Below are 8,319 nucleotides of genomic sequence, written 5' to 3' on the forward strand. Positions count from 1 at the left end.
GACCCAGAGATGATAAAGTGGTCCTTTTAAGATGGTCCTTCCATCTTTCTTGATTTGTCTTCTTCTAGATTATCAATCTAGAAACAGTCATTTCTTGCAACTTTATCTGTCTGCATAAATAGTTTATATGCACCTGGATCAGATCAGCTTGTATTTCTTTTCCTGTTTCTTCGAGCTTCTTTTGAAATTCTTTGAAATTTTTCAGCTCTTTTCTTGTTCCCTTAATCCTTTTCCTGGAAACTCTGAGATATGAAAAATACATTTGGTTTCCAAGTTTGGTTTAAGTCTGGTGTGAGTTACTGGTTCCCATTTGATCTTATTTATAGATTTATTTGGGTCCAGTTTCTGGTCTTTTTATTAGATTTTCCTTATCTTTAAAGATAAGGCATCCAATGTCCTTTGTCATTTTCCACCGATTATTGGTGGTCCTTTTCTTTTTCCACCGATTATTGGTGGTCCTTGAATTCCACTCACATGATTTTTCACATGGTGGTCCTTCTTTTCTTGGTGGGATGCTCATATGTTCCTTTTAACTTTGTCGAGGAATCTTTGGCTTTCGGTTTCCTCGAGAAAAACGTGAATGTGGTCCATCCCCCCTTGTACTTGTATCGGTAAAGTGTTTCCGATCAGATCTCGGTTTGAATCCTTTACCGAATTCCGGTTCCTTCTGGTTTTGGCATTCTGGACAGATGTTTTCAGACCATCTTCCTACATGTGCCATATTACAGAATTTCCGACGAGTTTCTTTACTTGCCGGCATCTTGCTATTCCACAAAAGATTTCTCTTTTTCTCGAATAAATCTTCTGCAAAACTTGTTGTTTTTCCTGTCATGGTATTTAACAGGAATGATCTGTTCGCTGAATGATTATAGAATTTGAACGGAAACTTGACTTTGTCCATCTCAGTTAGACAGACCCATAGACCCCAAGCTCTTCTGGTAGAAATGTCATCTTCAGTGATTGAAGCAACCAGGGGTGTTTCTTCTGTTGGAGGATCCTTGATAAATTTTTGGACATTTGTATCCGGCCTCCTTAGCTTGATGAAATGAAAGGCTTCGTGAGAACCTTTCCCTGCTGGTTCTGGTGCTGCACTAAAGAAGTATAGCTCCAAAACATCTCCTCTGGACAAATAATCATTGTTTGCCCAAGTCTCGTGAACAGCTTCCTGGATCCACTTTGGTAAACCTGAGATTTCCGGAAAGCTGGATGATGTTGTATAAACTGAGGCAAGAGCCCCGAATTCATACCATGCTTTAACCTCCTTTGGATATGAATTTTGTTTCATCCATACCCTTGGATATTTTCCTGAAACATCAACCCTGTTTGTAGCTGGGTTAATGCCAATACGTGTTTTCAATTTCTCCCAATTCTGCTGATAAACCTGAAATGGAGAAATTATACTTTCATTAGTATCAACCTTAGTTTTGCCTTTGTCAATACGAGGCCTAAGGTTGATCTCTCCCTCTTCAATCCCCGAGGTGAAGGGTTGACTTGAAGACTCAAGATAAGGATCAGGATTCTCAATTTTTGTTTTGGCCGACTCATCTGGTGATGATCCCGACTTAACACTTGTGCAAGGAGTATTTGAATCCCCCGCTACAGGTATAGAGTCCTGTACTCGAAAACTCTCCATCTGGGAAACCAATGGCTTCTCAATGCCCTGGAGGATAGGCCTTTGCATTACAGACCATAACTGAGTATATGCCTGTAAACATCCTGTAATTCGATCAGAGACAACTCTCTTATCGGCTTGTTGTAGTCTTCCCGCAACTTCTGCGTTTACGACTAGCTTGTTAAACTCGTTTTGAAGCATTTCAAGGTGTTCCCTCAAATGCCTCTGTATCTTGATAATAGCATTTATGTCAATGCTGTCCATCTCTTGTTAAAAAATCTGCAAGAATATTTTCATGAGATTTAATTATCACAATATCAAAAATATAATTTTGACATAGAGCTTGCCATCGTAATAATCTAGCCTTCTCAGGTTTAGACTCAATTCTATTCCTTAAGAAAGCTTTAACTTGTGTGTTATCAACTTTTAAAGTGAATTTCTTTGCAAGTAGAAATAATGGCCATTTTTCAAAAGCCCTTTTTACTGCATAAAATTCCTTTTCGTTGATATGCCATCTTATGGCTTCTGCATCTGAGAATAACCCACTACAATATCTGCATGGTTGTTCTCCTTCTGGGGTGAGCTTAGTAAGAACTGCTGCCCACCAATGATCACTGGTATCAGTATATAATACCAGATCATCTTCATCTTGAGGAATAGCCATTTTCGGAAGATTTTTGCAAACCTCCTTTAAATGGATCAGTCTTTTTGTGTGTTCGTCTGTCCATATAAATCTAGCATCTTTTTTCAACAATGGACTAAACACCTTCCTATGTTTTGCTAGGTTTTTGATAAACATCCCAGCAAAATTAACAACTCCTAAGAAACTTTGAAGTTGCTTTTTGTCCTTGAGATTTTCTGGAAAATTCTGCACTTTTTCCACTATGTGTTCTTGCAGAATTATTCTTGACTCATCGATTTCAATTCCAAGGAATTCAATCTTTCTTGTGGCAATGACTGCTTTCTTTTCAGATAAAACCAGTCCTTCTCTCTTGCAAATATTAGAGAAAATCTCTAAATGCTTGACATGTTCATTCATATCTTTAGATGCTATTAAAACATCATCAATATAAACAAACATAAACTTAAAATAATCTTTGAAAAGATTATCCATTTTCCTTTGAAATATCTGGGGTGAATTAGCCAATCTCATTGGTAATACTTCCCAAATATAATGTCCTTGAGGTGTGGAGAAAGCTGTAAATTTCTTGCTTCCTTCCTCCATCCGAATCTGATAAAATCCGGACTTACAATCAAATTTAGAGAATATCTTTGCATTGCATATACAACTGATTAGATGCTCTCTGCTTGGTATAAAATACCCATCAAACTCCAGAATTTTATTAATTTCTTGATAATTAATAACCAATCTGGGTTTACCTCGTTTTATCTCACCATGATTTCTTACCAAAAAACCTGGACTACTATATGGTGACATACCTGTTTTTATTAAACCAAGGTCCAAATGTTCCTTGATTATAATCTGCACATCCCTTTGATCAATGATGTTCATTGGGATGGGTTTACAACGGACAAATTCATACTCTTTGCCTTCCTTAATCTTAAGGCAAGCCCTGAGTTGATTCCTGTCCCACCATGCCAAAGGATCTTCATTGTAATTTTCTCTGATCCTCTTCTTGACATCTTCCAATGATACCTTAGATTCGAACTCTACTTCATGTGTTTGTATAGTTATCTTAAGGGATTCCATGTCTTCTGGTTGGAGTTCTTTATCAGCTCTCAACTGGAGCATTGTTTCTCCAAACCGTCTTGAATCTTTCATTTTTGGGTTCAGAAGTTTTCCTGAATCACCACGCTTGCTGCGAAACTGGATCGGCAATTTTCTGTAAAATGCCTCTCGAAGTCTCTGGACTATGATTTTGTGAGCACATGGTGTTGTGAACACTAATCTTCTAGTCTCATTTTCTTGTGTATAGGACTTGAACATTTGTAGGAAATTATTTCCTAACAATATGTCAGCTCCTGTATCATGAAAATAAATTGGTGGTGTCTTTACCTTGTACCAAGGTGTTTGTCCCGCACTGCCAATCATAATTTCAGTCATCTTAATCCCTTTACATAAGATTAAGATTTTTCTGGAAAAATCTCTGCCAGCAATTTTTGGTAACTCTTCTTCCAAATTATTTGGAAAGATTTCTCTTTTTGCTGTGCAGATTCCAGCCCCTGAATCAATATAAGCAGCAAAGTATTCTGCCTTATATTGTTCATATAACATCCCTATTGGAATGTATATGGAGAATGGACTTGTGGTCATTGGATTTTCCACATTTTATCTTCTGCCATAAACTCCATTCCATACTTTAGACGTTTCCAAGGTTTGTGTTCCTCGAGAAACTCTAGTCCAAGAATCAGTCGATCTGATTCTTTCCCTGGAATTCCTTGAATGTGAACCTCCAATTCTCCGATATTAATCAGTCCTTGGTAAGTTCCTATCATCGGTTGTTCCAAATAGTATATTGAATTACAAGGAAATTGATTCATTTGCTTTGTAATGTCAAATACTATTTCTACCTCCTTCCACCCTTCTGGGCATCTAAGTTTTCCTATTGTAGAAAAACTTTTCAACTCCTGTTGGGTTTCTATGACAGGCTTTTTATCCCATCTATAGCTTGTAATTCTATCTCCTTGAAAAGATAGTCTTCTTGACTCCAATCTGAGACTTTGATTCCTTTGTAGAATCGGTTTGTCTTGGATCTGGATAACTGTTTCCTGTATTAAAGGAAACTCAATTCTTTCTGGATAAATTGCCTGAGCAACTTTTCCGAATATCTCAGGGATCTCTATAAACTCATTTCTAATAAACAATTCAGAATGATGTGTATTAGATAGAGCATATGAAATTTGATAGGTAATAGAATATGGTCTATTACCTTCTTTCATCAACCTTTTTTCCTTGAAATTCTGATGTAATGTCAAGGCTCGGCTGAAATCCCGATCTGCCAGGTTGTAGGCTATCCTTGGATAGATTACTCCTACAATTTTTCCTGCACAGAGGTTTCCTGAGATTGTTCCCAGTACTGAATCTTGTAGATTCCCCATTCTTTTATCGCATATAGCAATATCAATTGGTGAATCTATCCCTTCTTTGAAAGTAGCTTTTATCATGATTTGGATTGCTCCGATATGAATCCAGGACATAGTCCTTGCTACTTCTATCTTGAGTTTTTGTAATTCCTCCTTAATTTCTTCGGAAGGAATTAACTGCATCTCCATTCTATTTCCTGTAAGTTCCATCGGGATTGCCATTTCCCTTCTAGAAACTTTATAGATTAGATGATGCTTTCTGTTTCTTAGGCCAAGACTTCCTAAGAACTTTTCTACCTGTCCTGCAGAGAAACCTTGATATCTCCGTAGACTCGGATTTTCTCTCATGATTCTTTGAACCATGTTATGAGATATTGTTGTCTGGCTGAAAAATCCAGACAGATCTTCATGTGTTTCGCGTCGAAACACCTCGTCTTCAGTCAGATTCCGATTCTGTTCCATCAGATTCTTCCTGACTTAAGACTTCTTCTTCTTCTTCATATATACTCTCATCTGAGGCGATGTCATCAAACCGGTATACTTGAATAAGATCTTGGTAGTAAACTGCTTCTTCTATATCCGGGGAAGGATCAAAACGTTTAATACCTCTTTTTTCATTTTCTGGACAATTGGTCGAAATATGACCTCTTGCTCCACATGTCCAGCAATTACAGTCCTTGAAACTTTCATTAGCCCGAGTATGAGCTCTTCTGAAAGTTTTCTTGGTAGGTGTTCTTCCTGTGCTTCGAGATGTACTCGAGGCTTGGAAAGATATCCTACTCCTTGATGGTCCGCTTCTTTGTCCAGATTTATAAGATCTGGCTTTCTGTCTAGACCATACAGTTCTTGGTTTCCAAGAACTCCTTCCACTTCGTGCATAAGGATGAGTTCTAAAACTTTTCCTTTTCTGCTTCTGTGGTTTACTTCCAATAATTGTTGGAAGATCATTTTCCTTACAACATAAAGGAGTTCTTTTGTTAATACTCTTTAAACGTTTGTAATTCTTTTGTAATGCTGCCATATGACACCATTCTGCTAACTTTCCTTTGAGGAAAGAGGCTCTTCTTGCCAGTGTATCTGGACTTCCAGGTACATATTCCCTTATAAGCATTTCTCTCCAAGGGCTTGGCATTTTTGCGAAGAAAAGCTGCATAGCTATATCTTCTTCGACTCCTGAATTCCATCTATATTTAGTGAATAACATAATGTATTCATCCACCAAACATATGTCATGTAATTCAAGACTATACAGAGCTTGAGTGTATTTTTTCTTCTTCTTTGTATCTTGACTATTGAAATAGTCTACCCCTATAAAATGTGCTTTAAATAGGGTGGCCATTTTTCCAGCAATCTCACTAAGAGATTCACCAGCTAGGACTGACTCTTTCATGTCTATTGAAGTCATGTCCCAAGCAATTTTTACTGATCCCATAAGACTCATTTCTAAAAGTTCAATGAATCCTTCTTTGTTGAGATCGAGTGTTCATGCTGCAATTCTCATAGCAGATGTCCAATCATCTATGAGTTCTTCCCTGTTTTTGAAGTCTAATACATCAAGGTTAAGCATAACCCCGTAAGGATGTATAGGATCTAAAACAGTTTTCCCATAGGGTGTTTGGTGCAAAGGAATTTGAGTTCTCCTTGCCCTTGTTCCTGCTGGGTGTGATCCTCCACCAGTATGGAAATCAGATTGTGCTTCTCTCATGTTTACATTCTGAGATCCCACACTTTCCCTGGGTAGTTCCTGAAAAGATGACCAGGTTATAGCAGGTGGTGTTTCACCTACTGCTGTGTTCATCTTTAGATCCACTACTTTGAGATTTGCGAAAGATTCCGCAAGCTCTTGTAGATCCTCTAAACCAATCCTTTCTAAAGTTGTCATCAGATTAGTTTCTTTTCTGAGACAGACTTAATTAGATTGATCATCTTTTCTTCTTCAGTCAAAAGTTTTGAAACCACTCTGGCCTTCCCTTGTTGATGTAACAAAGGTTCAGTACCAAAAGATGGTGGTAACCAACCTCCTGAAGTTCGTCTGCTGGAACTGGGTTGTTGTTCAAGTTTCTGAATTCTTGTTTGAATATCCTTTAAGGTTACAAGAATTTCTTCTTGTTTCTCTAGGACTTTCTCAATTCGTTGAGGTACATAATATAGCAAAGTGCCATAACTTTGTACCGTTTTCTGGATCTCTCTAAGATCTGAAGAGAGCTTAGAGAAATCTGGAACTATCTCCAGAAACTTATTATTTTGAATCATAAGTTTACCTGAGATTTTACCTGAGGGTGCAGTAGCTTCCCTTTCTGTTTCTGATATCTAACAATAGTTAGATGTACTTTTTTATATTCCAAAATATTAGAATATTCCTTGTAAATTATTTTCCTTGAACCGAAGTTCGGATTCATAATTTCTTCAAAATTCTCCTTCTCATTCAATTAGTTACTAGTAATAATAAATTTTGTGTTTGAAATAAATCAACCTTAGGCTCTGATACCATTTTCGAAAGCGCGGGGATCAATTAAAATTAAATAATGAATAAGGGTAGTATAAGGGTAGTTTTGGTATATATTAACAAATTTTCTCTTACCAGGGAGTGGACACCAAAATGAGTTTGGATTGGGTACTGATTCCAAATTCTCCCTTTATGGGTCGTATGATTCGGGTAACCCGTCTCAAAACTATACCAGTGGTCAGTGGATTACAATATTAACAAATTTTTTTTATAAATAAAGTATCGTCGATGGTTATTGTTATAAAATTTATATCTTATCATGTTATCAATTATTAAACTTTGTAAATGTAGTCTATAATAGATGTCGCAAATGATAAATAAAGCATTCCAATTCATTTTCTCTTCTTTATATTTTTCACTATTCATAATACGTTATCAGCACGAGTGTTCTTCAAGATAAAATTCTTATTCTTGTATGGATACTCTCGAAAAAGCACACTATTTAGATTTAATATTGATGCTCTCGAAGTAGTACAAATTATAAGTTTGTATTGATTTTCGTAAAGAAGCACAACTTTTAATTTTATGTTGATTTTCCTGAAATATTACATCACGAATCTATGTTGATAATATTGATATGTTTATAAATAAAATACCAAGATGTAAGATTTATCAATATTCTCGAATAATCTTGATCTAAGATCATAAAAATATATTAATATCTATGAATAATATTAATATAAAATATAATGTTATCATATTGATAAAGAATTTTGACAAATATATGTTTCAACAATATTCTTGAAAATATTGATTCAATATAAATTATAAATATATTCTTGTTTTGATTTAAATTTTTTTTTATCATATCTTAACTTGCTTGTTTAGTAGTTATATTATTTTAATTTTGATGATTTTAACTAGTCACTAAAATTTTTTTTGTGAATACAACTATTTGATAGATTTTTGATAAGTTTTGAGTCAATCACAGTAATATAATTGATATTAATTGAACAAAACAATTTTTTACTATTTTTTTTTATATGTCTTCCCTTCACTTTGAAATTGATTGGTTCATATGTCAATAGCTTACTTGATGAACAAGGTAAATTATTTGTCGGTTTCGAAATTTGATTTAGCCGTAAATTGATACATAAATTATTAATTGAATACATCTCTATGTACACCAAATTTGATATGTTGATTTATATTTTCT

Source organism: Primulina eburnea, chromosome 10, assembly GCF_022965805.1.
Source record: "Primulina eburnea isolate SZY01 chromosome 10, ASM2296580v1, whole genome shotgun sequence".
Lineage (NCBI taxonomy): Eukaryota > Viridiplantae > Streptophyta > Magnoliopsida > Lamiales > Gesneriaceae > Primulina > Primulina eburnea.